Source organism: Monodon monoceros, unplaced genomic scaffold, assembly GCF_005190385.1.
Source record: "Monodon monoceros isolate NGI ecotype Baffin Bay Population unplaced genomic scaffold, NGI_Narwhal_1 Super_Scaffold_3, whole genome shotgun sequence".
Taxonomy (NCBI): domain Eukaryota; kingdom Metazoa; phylum Chordata; class Mammalia; order Artiodactyla; family Monodontidae; genus Monodon; species Monodon monoceros.
In genome coordinates this window covers 22,855,445-22,874,467 of record NW_021703780.1, presented here as the reverse complement: position 1 = coordinate 22,874,467, position 19,023 = coordinate 22,855,445, and the positions used below count along the sequence as shown (strand labels likewise).

At 41.6% G+C, this 19,023-nt stretch overlaps 4 non-coding genes across 4 annotated transcripts; 3 read left to right on the top strand and 1 right to left on the bottom strand.

Annotated features, from left to right (window-relative positions):
• Positions 1 to 6,473: 6,473 nt before the first annotated feature.
• Positions 6,474 to 6,547, top strand: TRNAT-CGU. The gene has a single exon. It is a non-coding gene; the product is annotated as a tRNA-Thr (tRNA).
• A 2,506-nt stretch (positions 6,548 to 9,053) lies between these two features.
• TRNAM-CAU lies at positions 9,054 to 9,126 on the bottom strand. The gene has a single exon. It is a non-coding gene; the product is annotated as a tRNA-Met (tRNA).
• A 1,829-nt stretch (positions 9,127 to 10,955) lies between these two features.
• On the top strand, positions 10,956 to 11,037 carry TRNAL-AAG. The gene has a single exon. It is a non-coding gene; the product is annotated as a tRNA-Leu (tRNA).
• A 2,917-nt stretch (positions 11,038 to 13,954) lies between these two features.
• Positions 13,955 to 14,028, top strand: TRNAT-UGU. Its single transcript has one exon. It is a non-coding gene; the product is annotated as a tRNA-Thr (tRNA).
• Positions 14,029 to 19,023: the final 4,995 nt, after the last annotated feature.

Here is a 19,023-nt window from a genome sequence, read left to right as displayed (position 1 = left end):
GCCTGTCGCTTAGTGCATTCAGGTCATGGCACCTGGGCAGGGATGTTCCTTCTTCCTGAATGATGGGCTTTTTCCTCACCCTTTAAACTCATCATTATCACTATCTCAAATTTAAAAAAATTCTGCAGCGTCTGGCTTCCCGTTGGTGTTTTCCCAGTCCCATATTTTGTGTGGAGTCATATCACTTCCTCTCTCACTTTGTTTCTGTTTCCTTGACTACCTCACCTAGCTCTTTAGTATTTTGCTTTTCTCAAAAGTGCTCTAGTCCTTTTTTTGGCCCATCCAAGAACACTGGGTGGGACTGGCTGCTCATAGAGTTGCTGTGACATGAACACAGACCTCTTGGAGTCAGCCCCCTGTACCCCTCCCCCCATTCAGGTCTCCTGGGGAACCCCTATGTGAGAGGAATCCTTGCTTCTTAAAAAATCTCTCTCTCTCCTCTCTCTCTCAACAAATATGCATATATTTCTGTTTACAAAATTAATTTCTGTTCACTGTTAAAAATCTAAAATCACATTAAATTAGAAGAAAAGCATAACAAAACCCACTCCTAATCACAGGAGTAAAGAACATGCTGGCAGCCTTATCTAGCCCATGCTGTTTTATAATTAAAGTTCAGTCTTTTATATGAAGACAGATTTCAGGATATCAGAAACAGGAAAGAGAAGATTGCATGAGGAATAAAATAGGTGTTTTTCTTTTCCTTTTCACAAATTACTATGAACATAGGTACTTGCACTTAAAGATTTTTTTGCACTAAAAAAAGTACACAGAATTTAAATATTGGTGAGTAATGTCAAACATTATAATCCTGTTTAGTACCTAAACAGAAATGTGGCCCCTGACAATCCTTATACAGCAACATGAAAATTGACAGACTAAGCCAGAAATGACCAGGAAAGTGATTCTTAAGACTCTAAAAATTCATAGGTGATAGACACACATGAGAAATGGAAAATATTTGGATGTTTTGTCTTCTTGAACTCAAAATCTAGTAAGAAAAAAATGGATTAAAAAAAAAAAAGAAGCCTGGCTGTCCTTGGCCATAACCCACAGGATCTGAGACGTCATAAGTCTTTTACTAGGCACTATGGCAGTTAGGGCAGTGAGGGGACTACAGAACCAGCTACAGTGGTGTTGAGAAATGCGTGTTTCATTTTTTAGTTTCTTTGAAATCTCTGCAGGTCTTGAGAACCTCCAGGAACCTTAACAGTCCTCAGAAGGGTTCCAAATCTGTTACTATTTTCAGATCAGAATACTCAAGGTGCAGGAAGTGGGTGGAGGAGAATGGGATGACACAATGTATAGAATTCTCTCAAGATACTGGTTCAGCCCAAACCAGGAAACTGTAGTTGCTGGAGAAAAGTGAATTCTCCAGGGGAACAATATCACCTTTTTCATAGTAAAGACCTAAAGTGATGAAGGTGGAGGACTGTGGCTTCAACCTGAGTGCATTATGCCTGAGTGTCAGGAGAGATCTCAGTCCTGCCACTGCTCTGGAAAATCCAGGTGTCATATTCCTGGTGCCCTCCAGTGGCTGCCCTGAAGAGAAAAGAAAGGTTGTTCTGGGGAGAGCCAAGAACAGAGAAATGAAAAACAAATTTCCTTGCACTGGGAGGTGAGTGCAGGTGAGGGGCAGGTGTGGAAGCAGCAGTCCTAATCAGAATGTTGCAGATTGATGATGGTGATAAAGTCTTTATAAAGAGAAGATCAAGGGATACAGCTTTCCACTTCTCCCTTCCTCACCAATTCATGTAACAGACTTTAGTCCCCAAGGAAAGTCACAGGCAGAACATTCTGGGAGGGTCAGACTGCCCAGGAGGGTCTCAGGAGTGCTAGTCTGTTATAGCAGTTAAAACTTTACTATGAGGGAGTTCCCTGGAGGTCGACTGATTAAGATTCCAGGCTTTCAGTGTTGTGGCCCTGGGTTCAATTCCCGGTCTCAATCCCTGGTTGGAGAACTAAGATCCTACAAGCCGCGCAGCACGACCAAATAAATAATTTAATTAAATTGATGGCAGATTTTTTTTTTTTTTTAATTTTTGGCTGCATTTGGTCTTCGTTGCTGTGTGCGGGCTTTCTCTAATTGCGGCCAGTATTCTTCATTGCGGTGCGCGGGCTTCTCTTGTTTCAGGGCACGGACTCTAGGCTCGTGGGCTTCAGTAGTTATAGCTCACGGGCTCAATAGTTGTGGCTTGCGGGCTCTAGAGTACAGGCCCAGTAGTTGTGGCGTCCGGGCTTAGTTGCTCCGTGGCATGTGGGATCTTCCCGGACCAGGAATCGAACCCGTGTCCCCTGAATTGGCAGGCAGATTCTTAACCACTGCGCCACCAGGGAAACCCCGCAGTTTTTTTTTTTTTGTTTGTTTATTTTTGAATCTTTACAGTGGCTATCATGGTGATCATCATCATCATTACTGGCACTACTATTGCTGCAAATTTTTTCCTCGAACCAGAGGTTGCCACAATTTATCATTTAAATTAGATAGACTTGAGCTAATTGAATCTAAGACTAGTGTTGTTGCATAAATCTACTACCCCAACAAACCACCTAGTAGGCATCTAAAATCACTAAGGCTCCGCTAATCACAAAACCTTTGAGGAGAGCCCCTGGACAGGACAGGGATGTTCTAAAGCTCAGAGAACCAGTACTCAGACCTTCTCTAATCATCCTACTCCCAGTTTGTTAAGCAGCCCATCCCTGGAAGTAAGGCCCCAGTACTGTCTCCCCCATGACAGTTATTGCATAGATGTAGTATCTTCCCTGTAGACTGCATGGACGCTGGTGGTTGTTGGACTTTGAGAGTGCCTGTGTTAGTTCTGGAAGCTGGATTCCCCAAATCTGATAAAGAGTAGCCAAAGTCCCTCCCATAGCCAGCACATTGAATCTTGCTCTGTGGTCTCGTGAATACTCTTTGACTTGGCTTCGGGTCTCAGAAAACAGAAGCTGTGACTAGCAGTCAGGTACATATAATTTACTGAGAGAGTGGTCTCAGAAGAGAGAATCAGTGAAGCAGAATAGGGCAGGGTAAAGAGAGAAGTAAGAATGCAATTTCTGATGGAATTTAGCTTCAGGTAAATTGCACTATAATAATTTCCATCTTGAAGGAAGAGAGATGGCCTTTTGTAACTCATGTCTGTCAATCTTTAGCTATGGGCTCACCCTCGAGCCCCAGGGGCATAACCGATGTGAGACAGCTCCCTTTGGCTGAAGGAAATTCTCTGAAGAATATGGCAGCTGAAGGTAATACTCTGAAAAAGGGGCAGCTATGGGCCATTAGGAGCCAACACTCAGAGCAGGTAGGGATGGATGGACAATCCTTCAAGCACATCTGAATCAGGCCATGGAGACCATCTACTACCCTGCATGAACAACTCATTATTCAGAGCAATCCCCAGTAGAGGTCCTCACTCAGTCAACATTTTCTCTTTCTTGCCTTCTATCTCTAGGGAATTGATTCTCAAAGCATGGCCCCCTGACCAGCAGCCAACAGCATCCCTTGAGAACTTGTTAGAAATGCAGTTTTTAGATCACTTTCAGACTTACTGAATCATAAATGAGGGTTGGGGAGGGTGGGGATGCCAGGGTGTGGGTGGGAACAGCAATCTGTGTTTTAAAAAGCCTTCAGGTGATACTAGTACAGGCTAAAATTTGAAGACCACTGCTCTAGGGAATGGAGAAGCAGCAGAAGGTATTGAAATTTTGACAAAGGATGAATGAGGAAAATCTCTCTAGTATTCCACGTGGCTACCATGTCTTCTGCATGACCACGGCTACAGTGCCTCCCCCGCTCAGCCATTAGGTGTTCCTAGGACCCCAGGGCTGACATGGACAATTCAGCCCCTTGGTTTTCTGTATCCTCAGTCTCTGACCTTTGTGGTTTCCACCTGGGTCCAAACTCAAGGTGTATTATCTGACAGACTTCCTTTATGACCAAACTTTAGTCAGGTTTCTCTGAGCCCTCTTCCCTACTAGTCCTCTACCTTGGCCTGTCTTTAGCAAAAATCCTGTTCTTTATGTTTCTCTGTGGAATCACTCCAAGATATTAGAAGCAATTAAGGTGCACAAGAGTGTGTTTGATACTCTCATTGAGTAAAAAGTGAGTTAATGCTATATGCATGCACTTGTCCTTGGAAGGAAACACAGAAATGAGTATGTGTGTCTGTAAGGCTGTAAGGCTCCCTCTCTGGGAGGTGGAGATGAGGGGGGAGACTGGGGAGCAGGGGGCGGGGGCACGGTGGTGAGGGGTAAGGAGGGTCTGTTTGATACTTTTTCAGGTTTCGAACTTGCCAAAATGTTACATATACAACATAAAATCTTTTTACAAAAAGAAAAGTCTATCCTTTTGGACTGCAAGTCTTGACGAAAGATCTGAAAAATGAGGGGAAATATGGGGAAAGCTTTTTTTTTTTTTTAACTGAACCTTAATTTATTATGGTAAAGACAAAGTTCTTCCCTGAACACGTCTCTGCCAAATTATCAACTCCCAAAAAAGCGACTGGAAGGGCTCTCTCCCCTTTATGGAAAGGTCTGTAGAAAAATGATTGGCAGGGGTGAGTTTGAATCTCTGTATCCCAAGAGACTAGCGCCCTCCCCCAACGCTTTGGATCGCTTAGGCAATTTACCTCTATGTACATGGGGAAAAAAAGCAAATTACAGCTATTTCTAATGCTCAGAAGACATATAAGGAAAGTAAATTCAGTGTGAACTTTGTGTATATTACCTTCTCCACTCCCTTTCAACAGACACTCGTCGGGAGTTCACGTCCTTCAAGCAGGCAAAATTAGAGTTAAAATTGTATGTTCAGACTATTCCTAGATTCCCACGCACCAAATATCAGGTGCTCCATCCTCCCTGATTCTCTGCGCTGTAATGAATCTTCCCAGCTACCGAGAAAGAGCAAAATTCGGTTTCGGGTGGTCGCCCCTCTGTCCGTCCAACCCGGACCCAGCACCCCCGAGTTTCGCCTCTGGTGCGGTCTCTCATGAGAACGAGGAGGTAGACAAAATAAATCCATTAGAGTCTAGAAAAATCAACCATTGAGAAAACGTTTGAAAATCACCATGGCCGACCTGGCTTTGGAACTGTGACGACCCTGAGATGAGTCTCAGATTTGCCGGCTGAGTTTAGGCGTCGGCGGAGAGAAGTTATATTTCTTGTCCGCAACCGGAAAGCAGACGAACTCCCCTCCCCACTCCACTCTCTGCCCCCGCATCCCTAACCACCTGGAATTCGAGCCCAGACCTTTTAATAAAGACCCTGTTGTAAAAGACTATGGAAAGAAACATCTGTGCGATAGACCCACTTTTTTGCTGAATATGTTTTTATGGCCTGAATTCCCAAAGTTCAGGGCTGGGATGCGTGATGCGCGTCTTCGTACCCACCCGGGTCCTGCGGGTTCTGACCCTGCGAACGCAGTCTGGACTGGTCCTCGGGTCTCCCCTCTCCCGTCCCGGCCTCCCTGCCCGCATCACCTCAGTGATCCCAGTTCCCGCCTGTCCTGGGGCAGGGCGGGAACTGGGACTCATCCCGACTCCCATGGCCCTTCCCCCACCCACGCGGGGTCTTCTGGGGGCGCGCAGCCGCGAAGTGGTCCAGAGCCCTCCAGCTTTGCTCTCTGCTCGTCCCCGAGGGGATGCGACTGGGAGGTGCGGGGAAGGTGGGTCACCGTGGGGTGCAGGGACCGAGTTAGAGGGGAGAAGGCGTTACCTCTTCTACGAACTGATTTTCAGAAGTACCTGAGTGTGAAAACCTAGTCCGAGAGGAACAGAGGAGGACAAAAATTGGGGGGAACTGAAGTAAATAGCCTTTTTCCTGGTTGGATTTTTTCAGATGCTCACCAAATTTCCTGAGGCGGAAGCTGCAGAGGTTCATGGCTCCCTGTCCGCACTCCCACCTCCACACCCCTCCTGAGAGGCTCCAGGTGGAAGGTTGTTACAACAGATCTTGACCGTGCTCTTGAGAATGACAGCACGGGATTTGGAGGGAAACTAAACGGGCTGACACCTGTAGCTGAAGGAAGATGGCCTTAACGCCCAGCCTCCTCGGCTCCACCCGAGAGATGCACGTTCCTCCTCTCACCAATCCGGCACCTTCAGGTACCTCAAATGAGTTACTTTGTCACATATGGCCAGTTATTTCATGCAAATCCTTGAAGGTTTTTTTAAAATTACATATAGTTTTTAAAAGGCATATTTCCTTGTAAAAACCTTTACCACTTATTTCCTAGCCTCGACTTTCTGTAACGCTTTTCCTTGGGATAACAGAAAAATCCTTTGTCTAACGCTACACCTACCTATTACTTTTCCTTTCGTATTTTTCTGTCTCTAGCGCGTTCTGAGGAAGTGAAGCATCTCCCTGGAGTTGGCATATTTTCTAAAGGCAACAGATTAACACTAGACAGTGTAAAGTCATTTTTTTCACCCAATCGAAGTAAAATGGGGTAGATTCGGCTGTCCCCTCACCTTTCAGGTGGCTCTATGGCTTAGTTGGTTAAAGCGCCTGTCTCGTAAACAGGAGATCCTGGGTTCGACTCCCAGTAGGGCCTTGAGTTTTACCCAGAAGTCAACTCTTCCTGAAAATTTATTTTATATTGGCGAGTTAATTGTGTCTTCCTACTAATCCCCCACAAATTCTCACCAAACTTACAGCGCTAGAACTCAATCAGATACATTACAAGTTATTCGACTGCAATTTGCTCAGATTCCTTACTTCTGAAGAGAAGTAGATTCTTAGGGAGATAACAATTCAAATGCAAACCACCTCCAAAGAATACTGCGTGTGACTTTACCTCAATCACTTTTCAAATAGGTTTTGCATTGAACTGTGGTAAAGTGTTTCTGAGCACCTACAATGTGTTACAGTTTAAAGTACCCAAACAGGAAGATATGTATAATCTCTCTAGAGTCTAACAATCTCCAGCTCTAAAATTGATTTCATTAAATAAGATAAATTAACGAACAATGAATCCACTACTAGCTATAAAGGAAAATTAGGATGTTTGCAGGGGCATGCTTGCCATTTTGAACAGTATATTCCCATGTTACTTCTCTTAAGGAAAACACTAGAATACTTCAGGAATGATGATCAACTGGAAGGAAAAATGTCCTAAACACAAACATTCTATAGCTAGGACAAAGTTGCTGTGAGAAAAGAGCAAGTTGGACAATTCTGCCAGATATCTAAAGCAATTGAGTTTCAGCCCTAAAGATTTATGGAACTTCTGTGTCTTTTTGTCTCCCATTCATTCATCAATTAATTCAACAGCGTAAACTGCTGGTCTTTTATGTACCAGGCATATTTCTGTCTTTCTTTCTTTCCTTTTATTTTCAGTTACATTTTTTTCCCCATGTTATGGGAACTTTTAAGATCTACTCTCTTAGCAACTTTTAAATATACAATTCAGTATCATTAACTATAGTCACCAACCTGTGCATTACAACTTCAGGACTTATTTATCTCATAAGTGGAAGTTTGTACCTTTAACCACCCTCACTCATTTTGCCCGCCACCCCCAATCCCTGCCTCTGGTAACCACCCCAGGCATATTTCTAAGGGCAGGAAATACAGCAGTGAACAAAGCTAACAAAAAGCACTACTCTTATGTATCTTACATTCTGGTGGGGGGGGGGGTGACACGGAAAATAAAGAAATGAGTGTGTAAAATAAGTAAGCATATAAGATACTGATGAAGTCTGCAGAGAAAAATAAAGCAATGAAAGAATATGGGGAGAGTATAGGGTGGAGGCATAGTAACAAAAGAGTGTCATCCTGTCCTTTGGTAAAATCACTGGCAAATGTAAAAAATTATTTTTTAACTTTTTAATGAGAAATAGTTACAAAGTGGCTATTATTATTACTCTAAGAACCATGAGTAGCAATATTGAATAATCAGAAAACTGACTCCCAACAATGCCTGGATCCCACCTCCATTCATTTTGATTAGGGCTTTATTGAACTAGTTCACACTGCCTGTATTCAAACCTCAGCTGCTCCACTTATTAGCTAAGGGACCTCTGGCAAATTGCTTTATCTCAATGGTCATCACTGTGCTCCTGTGTGAAACGGAAATAGTAATAGGACTACCTAATAGAGTTAATGGGAGGACTTAAGGGGTAAATACACATAAAATATTTTAGAAGGATATCTAGCACATAAATAAGCAATCAATAAAGTAAAAATTGTGCCCAGAATTGATTATACACAGAGCCTCACTCATTCCAAATTTAGGTGATGATATTTGCAATTTTTGAACTGACGAAATTTAGATGTGTTGATGCTGAAAATGAGTTAAGACTTGGGGGGAACTTGGAATGGGGTTAATATTTTTCCATGTGGGATGGGTGTGAATCTTTGGGGACCAGCAGGTAAACTAAGATGTCCTTTTCCTAATCTCTAAAACTTGTGAATATGCTATCTTGCAAGGCAAAAGGGATGTGATTAAGTTAAGAATCTCAAGATGGGGAGATTATCTTGGCTATTTGGATTGGTTCAATGTAATCATAAGGTCCTTATAAGAGGGTGGTAGGGGGGTCAGAGTAAGAGAAGGAGATGAGACAACAGAAGCAGAGGTCAGAGTGATGTGAACATGAGCCAGGGAATAGGGGCATCATCTACAAGCTGGAAAAAAGCAATGATTTCTCTCCAGGGCCTCTAGAAAGAAGGCAGCTCCGCCACACCTTGATTTTAGCCCCTTAAGGCCCATTTCAGACTTCTGACCTCCAGAACTGATAAATAATAAATTTTGCTATTTTAAGGTGGTAAGTTTTTGCTAATTTTCTAGGGCAGCAAATAGTTAATACAGATTTATGGTATGGGTGTGCACTGTAGTCAACGTATTGAAAAACTGTCTTGCTGCCAAAGGAAACTGGTACCAAAGAAACCTGCTGAATTTCTTGAAGGACTACAGCCCCATGTATAATCACATCAGATTGACTGACTGGGAGTTAGTCCTAGTACCTACATTTCACACCGCAGAGCTCGATTAGTGGGATAATTTTGTTTACTACCCTGTTTCTTTCTCAAACGAGAGTCTGTAGGAGTGACAAAACTCTTGCCTTCTCTGAGGCTCGAACTCAGGACCTTCAGATTATGAGACTGACGCGCTGCCTACTGCGCTAAGAAGGCACTGGCTTCTCTTATTTTCGTTAGAACTATCGATTCTCCTTCACGTTTATACAAACTTTCTAGGAAGTTATATTTTTTGAATAGAGTGAAAAATAAGAGTATGTGCTAGGGCATATGTTTACCGTTGCTCCGAGTATGTCACAATGATTGACCAAAAGTATTTCAGGATTTTATCCTTGATTAAATATGCCACATGGTGAATTTTTTTTCCATTATGCCTTAAACACCACTTACTGCTGGGAGACATTAGACTTCATTAGATTTCACACTGCCCCACTTCACAACATGTGTAGAAAGTGACATACAGATACGAGGGGCCTGAGCTGGGTCCACAGGCGTGAAGATTTCCAGACTGCAACAATGAAGGACACACAAAAATGTTTAGCTCTGCTGAGGGCGAAGCTGCTGTCTCCTTATCTAGCTCTGGAACTTCCTTGCCTGCCAATGTTCCTCTTACAATCGATGTCTTTGATCACGACCATGACCATGACCTGAAGGCCCTTCTCTTCTGGCTAGAAGTCCAGAATAATGTAAACAGAGGCGAGATAAGGTGGAAGAGATGAGCTGAGATGATTGAGAATGGAGAAAGAATATACTGGATTTCAATCTGGCAAAGTAGAAACGGTCCCAAAATGGAAACTGTAGGACTGAAGTGTAAATCTTGTATATGCCATCTATTAAGTTAGGAAAAATAATTCACTTGGTTTTCTTGGGAATATGTCAATTTTAAAAACTTCATTATCTGTAAAATGGGATAATATTTCACAGTATTATTTAAAAGACTGAACACTTGACACACACAAAAAAGTTGTTCAATGAATACTAGTAAGTGATACAAATGATGATAGCAAGCTGTATTAAGTGCTTATTATGGGCAAGGTACTCTTTTAAGCAATTTATATGTATCTTACATGTATTGACCATCTATCTATCTATCTATCTACTTACCTACCTATCTATCTACCTATCTATCACTTTAGGCAAGTCTTATTATTGTCTCCAGTTTACGTATGAGAAAAGTAAGACCCAGTAAGTTTAAGTGACTTGCCAGTGGGCTTGTGGCTATGCAGTTGATGTGAAACAGTGGCACTAGGGCTCACTTAAACGGTGCAGCATGTAATGGATCAGGCCGGTCAGCGAGAGGGTGAGCCGGGGAAAAAAGACCAAGGGACTCGCCCAGTTCGTGTTGGTGGGGTTGGAGCAGGTAGAACGCGTCCTCTCTGGGCCTGGAGAGGATGAGACACCCCGCACCAAAAGCAAACTAATTCCCTCCCTGAACTTTGTAAATTAAGGCCATGATCACATTCAGCAAAAAGTAGGTCTGCTTGCGCAGTTGTTTCCTTCAATAAGAAACCACACACAGACATACAAACCCTGACTCAAGTTCCGAGTGAGTGGGAAGGGGAGCTTCCTTTTTCTAGATGAGGACATTAAAAGTAACTTCCCGCTGCTGACCCCCAAACGCAGTTGACAAATTGGAGACTCCTGATCTCTGCGTCCTCAGAGTTCCGGTGCTGCATCGGCGGTGGTGATTTCTAATCATTTTTTGTAACTACTGATTTTCTTCGTTTGAAGGATATTATGCATTGGCTGCTTCTCCCTTTACTTTCGAGTATCACAAACATAGCATAGGAGGCAAAAATGTGTCTCCCGAAGTAGGAATCTATTTGCAGATTTTATTGGTAGTGGGATGACAGTTGTCTGGGGCGGGGTGGGGGGTGTGGTGGTGGTGGTGGTGGCAAATGCTCTAGAAAAAAAAAGTAACACGCAAGAGAACAGACTTGTGTCTTTTAAAATGTTAAGGAGAGCTTTAAAGCGTTTGCTCATGTGGTAGCGTGGCCGAGCGGTCTAAGGCGCTGGATTAAGGCTCCAGTCTTTTCGGGGGCGTGGGTTCGAATCCCACCGCTGCCAGCCTTGTTATCAAACCCGCTTCTTTGAAGAAATTGCTTGAGGTTAGGAAAACATTTTCTTCCAACTTCAGGGGTAATTAAGGGAAAAACAAAAAAAGTCTGACTGCCAATTGTTTGTATCAAAGAACGCGATTTAGTATCTAAGGGAATTCTTTTGAATGTTTTTTAAATGTTCGTAAAGAAATAAGTAAAACTTCCACATGGTTCAAAATTACTAAAATAGATATACAGTGAAAGTCTACCCTCATTCCACTTCATTTCCCCCCAGCACTGGATTCTGGTTCCTCACACAAACATGTTAGAGCCTGGAGTTACCTTAAAGGTATACTTTTTGCATGCAAGCCAGGAGAAGTCTATTATTTTCCTCACATTTTGCACTTTTCAGACCTATTCTACTGCATCTTGCCTTTATTACTTCTCGTATTTTGCTGTGGTTTTCATATCAACATAGAAAGAACTTCTTTTCTTTTTCTTTTGTCTCAAAAGTATTCCATGTTATGGATATATCTTAAATTTAACCAGCCACATTTAACAATATAAACAATGTTGAAATAAATAATATCTGCGTTTTGTAAGGGTGTGTACTAGAGAACTTTCTAAAAGTGCAATTGCTAAATCAAATCATATGTGTGATGGTAATTTCAGTGGTTCCTGTCTTAGTCTTCCCTAAATGTTACTAATTTATCCTCTTATAGAGCCAAGGAAGGGCCTGTTTCCTTGACACCCTGGCCAGCACAGAGCATTCCTGTGACAATGAGAATTAACAGCCATTTAGTTCTTACTAAGCCCCAGATATTGTTATAGTTCTTTACATTGTCATATTATATTCTCAGTAATATATAAGAAAGTTCATATTATTATTCCCATTTTACAGAGAAATAAACTGAAGTTATAACCAGTTAATCTCTTGCTTGTGGGTGGAGGAATCAATATGTTAATATTGTAGGGTAGACTAAAAAATGGTCTTCCAAAAGATATCTCCATCCTCATTCCTGGAAGCTGTAAATATTACCTTATACGGCCAAAAAAAAAACCCACCAAAAAACAAAAGGTGGAGTCTTTGCAGAAGAGATTAAGTTAAGGATCTCAAAATGGGGACTTTATCCTTCATTATCCAGGTGGAGCTTAAATGCCATTGCAAGTGTCCTAGAGAGGCATAGGGAGAGTACAGAGACAGAACAGGGGAAGACAATGTGAATACAGAGGCAAAGATAGGAGTAATGCAACTACAAAGCAAGGAAGGCTGGCTGCCACCAGAAGCTGGAAGAGGCAAGGACAAATTCTCCCCTGTGGCCTCAACAGGGAGTATGACCCTGTCAACACCTTGATTTCTGCCCAGTGATACTGACTTTTTGGACTTCTGGCCTCTAGAACTGTGGGAAAATAAATTTCTGTTGTTTTAAGCCACTGAGCTCTGGTAATTTGTTACAGAAGCCACAGGAAGCTCATACAATGTCTTCAAGTACTAATAGGCAACGCTACCACAAACAATTTTTGTTTGTTCACCAGTCTGTTAGGTAGAAAATATTATTTCATTGTAGTTCTGTAGTTTGGATGTCTCTGAGAAACTCACAAACTGGAAAGAGGAAAGGACTGGATTAGGAGAGTTTCCCACACCCTTAGGTTCTTGCCCTCGGTGAAAGAACTCTTCTCACCTAAACTAATTCCCCGAAGTGTGAATTTTCCATTAGCTTTTAAGGAAGAGCTTGTTTACTGGGGTTCCACTTGCCGACCTGAGGGGGCTGGGATGTGGCGGTGGGATTTGAACCCATGTTTCTAGAAATTAGAGACTTAATGCTGCATCCTAGAAGGCTCCCACACTACCTCCAAACGTTTTAATCAAACGTTTTTCTCATTTCCAAAAAATATTAAGAAAGTTCTGTGCTTTCTTTGTACAAAATAGGAGCTTCGATTCCTACCCCTGGGAATATCAGAGGCGCATCTGCGAGCGTCACCTGCTTTATCCTACCACGATCCCCCCAGTCAGCTCCCCGTAAAACCTTCTGGGCGTTCAGGTGGCCCGCAGTCGCGATCAGGGGACCGCCCTCAGACCTAGCTCTCTGCTCGTCCCTGCGGGGGATGCGACGGGGGGGAAAGAGCGAGTCATCGCGGGGTGAAGGAACCGGGTTAGAAGGAAGAAGGTGTCGCCCTCTTTGCGAGCTGACGACCTATTGCACTGGAAATCAGGCGCTTGGTGGGCAGGGAGTGGTCAACGGGTGGTTCTCTGGAACCGTAAGGCTCTTCACCTAAGGAGGATTGTACCTGGATCCAGGGAACACCTTGTGGCCAGCAGGGGACCATTCCGCCTCTCCCCGTCCCCCACTCCAAGAGGCTCTACCCCTGTGGTTTTCTGATCGGAGTCTTTACAGCGACCTTGACATTGGTGTTTTAGGGTTTTGAGAGCGATGTGACTGACTGTGTAGCTGAACTCTACACTCCCAGCCCCCTCTTCTCCGCTCCCGATTCTTCCCCTCCAAGTCACTGCTTGCTAAGTGCAAGTGACGTGTAGGGACACTAGGTGCCCTAGCCCTGCTGTCTAAGAGTCTTCTAGTGGAGTTCCATATTTAGAGTTCCTCACTTAGTTTATTGGAATGAAGAATCTTAGTTACAGAAGACGAGGTGCAGTAACAGCAAATTTTGCTTTTAGAAGACTTTATCCTAATTGGAAAAAGTGAGTAGCCTCGACTTTTACTGATGGTTATATCCTTCGACTGATTGAAGTGCTATTGGTCCCAACATTCAAGCTGCCCAAACTTTTCCCGCTTGTATTAGCTCTGCAGCGCATCTAAGTAAGCAAAACGTCTTCTTGGAGTTTGTCTCTTTTCTCACAATAAGCTGCACTGAATCACAAAAACTATGTCAGGAATATTTAATCTCACAGTAAGGACAGATCTAGAACAAAGTCAGGCTTATGTGTGGGCTCCATGGCTTAGTTGGTTAAAGCACCTGTCTTGTAAACAGGCGATCCTGGGTTCGAGTCCCAGTGGGGCCTTGGCTTTTGCCCTCTCCCTAAGAAGCCAAATTCTTCAGTAAACCCTCATTACTACTAATTCTCCACCGTATTCAGTATTACTGTGAATTCTGATCCACTCATTCAAAAGCAGCTGTGACTACAAAAATTCTCACTCCTAAGGAAAAGGTGGTGGGTCTCTTTACGGAAACAGAAAGAAAATGACCTTCTGTTTTTCATCTTTGCTGAAGTTCCCTGTCCTCTATTTTTTAATTGGGGGGGGGGCAACAAAACTGTACCAACTCTCAGTGCTTTTTTCTGAATTCCCATGTAATTTATTAGTGATTCTAGGAAACTCAGCATTATGTTATCTCTTTTATATATGATTTTCCAAATATTACTAAATTATAATAACAGTAATTTACATTTGCTTATACGCTCTCAGTCTTCAAGGAAGGGCTTTAGTCCCAAAGGGAATACATATATTGGCCCCACTAAAAACTGAACTTTAATTCTGCAATTTAAAAAATGGAATGATCCTATAATGCAATGATTCCCAAGCTTAGTAGACATTTAAATCACCTAGGGAACTAGTTAAAACACAGTTTCTTGGGACTCATCCCCAGAGGTTTTAATTCTATTTTGGTGAAAGGCCCAGAAATGTGTGTTTTTAACAAGCACTCCAAGTGATTTTGAAGCAAGTGAATCACATTTGCAAAAATCCTGCTTAAAATATTACACACAGAGCAGAACTGAAAGTGAGGTCCAGCTATGCTATTAGCACGTTTGTACTAATTCATGAACATCTACTTACCCTCTTTATCATCTAGTTAGCATTATTGGAAGTCTACTACATTCCAAGAGTTTCCAGACATGCTGTCATTTAATCAGCCCAGCAATCCTGTCAAATATGTGTTATGATCAGCTCTTTGAAGATGAGGAAATAGGTTCAATAATATTCACAGTAACAGAGTAAGTGACAAAGTTCAATTTCAAACTCAGGTCTATCTGATTCTGGAATCCATGCTTTTCTCATTATATCTGTCTTCTATTTGATTAGAGTCAAGAATGAAGTTTTTGGCCGCAGAGCTAAATAAAATTAAGCAACTTAGACTGATCTCAAACCTTAGTCCTAAGGGTTAGGGATCCTGAGCTAACTGTCTGTTTTCTGCTAGAAGATGATCAGCCCAGTGAACAGCTGCTTAACTCGTTTAACTTAGGGAGGAGGAAAATATAAAATAAAACCTCAGAAATCTATGTAGGAGGTTCTCCACAAAAAAATGAGCAGGCCATATAACTAACAAACTGAAATAATCTTCTTCATCTCCTAGGCTCTGTTTGGTTGGTTGGTTGTGGTTTTTTTGTTTTGTTTTGTTTTTTTGCCTTGGACATGCTGTCTTCATGCCCTGATTCTTTAGATTTAAACACAGTGTATTAGCTAGGGCTGCCCTAAAATATCACAGACTGGGTGGCTGAAATAACAGAAGTTTATTTTCTCATAGTTCTGGAACTAGAAGTCCAAAATCAAGGTGCCATCAGACTTGGTTTCTGGTGAGGCCTCTCTTCGTGCCTTGTAGAAGGCCCCCTCTGACTGTGTCCTCACGTGGCTTTCCTCTGTACATGCAAGGGAAGAATGGGAGTGAGAGCAAGGGCAGAAGGTAGCTCTGGTGTCTCTTCCTCTTCTTATAAGGACACCAGTCTTATTGGATTAGGGCCCCACCCTTATGACCTCATTTAACCATAAATTACCTCCTTAAAGGCCCTGTCTCAAAATGTGGTCACATTAGGGGTTAGGGCTTCCAAATATGAATTTTGGGAGAACACATCCAGTCTATAACAAGTAGGAAGAGGGAGGACTGTATGGCCTAGCTCTGAGTAACAACTCAGTCATGACAGCATCTAATAACTTTGGAAGTTCAGCCTGAAAAGGGAGTTTTTGGATGTGAAGAAAGTGTTTAGATAAAAGTTTTGTCAGACACTTTGTATCAGGTCATAAGATTTAAATGTAAAAATATGTAATATTTATGTAAAAACAGAAAATACTGTTATAAAATATTTAAAGTAAAACCATAAAATATTACACAAAATGTAGGTAATATTTATAACATCTTGAGGTGGAGAAGGCCATTCTCAACATGGCACCAAATGTACAAACTATTTTTTTTAAAAGAGTGAATGAGTTCATGAATAAAAATAATTTTTATTGTAAAATTAACATCCCCCCCAAATTAAAATACAAAGTATAAAAAAGGAGGAAAAAAAGCATTGTCAGACAATTAGGCAAGGATTTGTCCTTTAAAGTACTTATTCAGTTGCTTCTTTAGTTCTACCTTGTTCTGAGGAGTGACCTGCTCTGAGATGGTCTTCATGTGATGGCGATGTGGATATTATACCTGCATTCGTAAGAAATAAAAGGAGGATCTTAATTTGATCAGCACTGCGCTTTAGCCAGTTGAAAAAGAGGACATAAACCTTGCCCCCATGGAGCTTTCAATATGGTTGAAAAGACCAAATAAGCACGTACCCCAAACACTACAGATATTTTAAAAACCTATGTTTACTCATGACATTTGCAGAGCATCCACTTGGTGTGTGAATTCTGGAAGTGTGTGAGCCTTATGAACCTTGGACAAATTACTTACCTTTTTTAAGCTTTAAGTCCCTCAACTATAAAATGAGGACAATAATAGTACCCACCTCAAGGAGTTGTTAGGACACAATTCATATAAATTGCCTAGAATGTGTTAAGCCATTATTATCATCATTATTGTTAATAGCACAATATTTGTTTTCTTTCTGAAAATTATTGGGGTAAATCCTGCTCTCCCTTGCTATTAAGATGGGATTAATGAGTGGAAGAACTGATGCAATCTATAATCACAACCAAAAGTATAAATAAAAGATAGATACTGTCTCCAGGGAGATTAATTCACCAGTGACAGCCCCTATGGGATCACTGGCACACTGGGTGTGAACTTGTTTTATCTGCCTTTGAATCAGATTTGGAACCAGGAGAGATTATCCAATGCCTCCAGAATCACATTCACCCTACCTGCCATATTAAGACCTTTGGTGGCTTTTACTGAAGTGCTGACCTGATCATACTTGCTTCCCTCTCTCAGGACTGTTGGAATCCAACCCTTCTGCAACCTTTCTCCTGACTAAGCTTCTATAGCTAAACACATCTGCTTAATACAGATTCAAATAAGAAGAGGTAAGTTCTAGTGATGTCTCTTTCTATTCACACCAGCCTAGATGGTATTGTGTTTTGTTTTGAGACAGAAAATGAAGGTTCTGAGTTTTGGCAATATCAGGCAGGGTAAGATGCCTCCATGAGCTAAATGAATTCTCGTTATGCCAAACGAATGGTTGTCACTTGTTCAGAATTATGTCCAAAAAATCCAATTATCTAGGAGATGAGGAGGAATGAGAAAGCAGGTCAAGTCACTAAAAATCAATTCTCTAAAACCAATACTCTGTCATTTTTGTCACATCCCTATGTGAAGACCAGCAAGAATTTCCCAGTAATAAAGTTTTTATCTTTTTGCTTTAAAGTGAATGAATGAATGAATGAATAAATGCCAATACTCTGAAGATAAATTTGAGGATCAAACAATATAAAGAATAACCAATGATAAAATATTGAGGATTTGCGAGGTGGGGTGGGGAGCAATGGAATCTTGTTTTACTCTTTTCCTCAGCCATTTTATACACAAATGCATGAACTTCCTGGCAGATGCAGGCGATTTCTTTTCTGTTTTTGGAGACATACTCCCTTGCCTCATCCTCTTTCTGTCCCCGTCCCTGTCCTTGGTGGTGAAACAGCTGCAACAAACCATCCTAGCCATGAATTCAAGTGGTTGTATGTAAATGTGTAGTTTGTCAAATTGACCTAGAGGTGTCTGGATGAAGCAGGAATCCATACTCTGGTGAATGGACCCTCAGAGCCAATTGTTATAAGTCAAGCTTTAAATTTATCTCTTTTGGGAGGTCTTTTTTGGTTAAATCACGTATTCCAATCAATCCTCATATACATGCTTCTTTCTCTTAATTGAATTTCCATTCTTTCAGCACCTCAGATTAAAACTTCAAATGTTCTTTCAGCTCCTTCCTCTCTCCTACATTCATACCTTGCTCTTGATTCCCACTGCCACTCTCCGAGCTAACGTTCTCAGCCTCTCTCCCATAGACTCTTGCAGTAGCCTCCCCACTGAGTTCCCAACTTCCAGCCTCTTCTTGAATCCCTCGTTATTCAGCCATAATAAATGTTTTTAAATGCTGCTCCAATCATTTCACACCTCTTCTGAAAAAAAAATCTTCATTTGATCAGACTCCTTAACCTAGTATTCAAGATTTCCCATATCCTGGACCCAAGTTATTTTTGCAACCTGTTTTTCCACTACGCCATGTTATGCACTCTGTGCTGCAGTAAGTGATGACGTGTGCTTTCCACGCTTTCAAACAATGTGTACAACTCTAATGCCTTCACCATCACTGACGAATATTCAGATCCCTTCCATTCCTTCTTGTTTAATTTTCATTTATATTAAAGACATATGCGTTCAAAGTTAAAAAAATAAAATAATACTATGGGCTTATAATGAAAAATAGCAGTTCCCTTCTTCATCATTCCTCACTCTCAATATCCTGGTCTCCCAAGGTAACACATCTTTAATAATTTCAGTGTTTTACCCATACTTCTTAATAACAAGTCTTTACTCTATTTGTGTTTTTTTAGTTTTAAATATGACTTATTTATCACTTACTATAAAAAATGAGGACTTTTGACCCTTACATAACAAAGAGAAAGAGTGAGGACAAAAGACAGAGAGAGAGAGAGAGAGAGAGAGAGAGAGAGAGAGTGAGAGAGTGAGAGAATGTCTATGTCTTACTCTCCAGATACTCTTATATCATACTTTTTGGTTATATCAGCATGGAGAGTTTACACTTTCACAACTGCATAAACATTAGTCACAGTGGAATCATTTAGTGAACTATGGTTACCTAAAAAAAAAAAATCTCTTCTCAATTCTCACA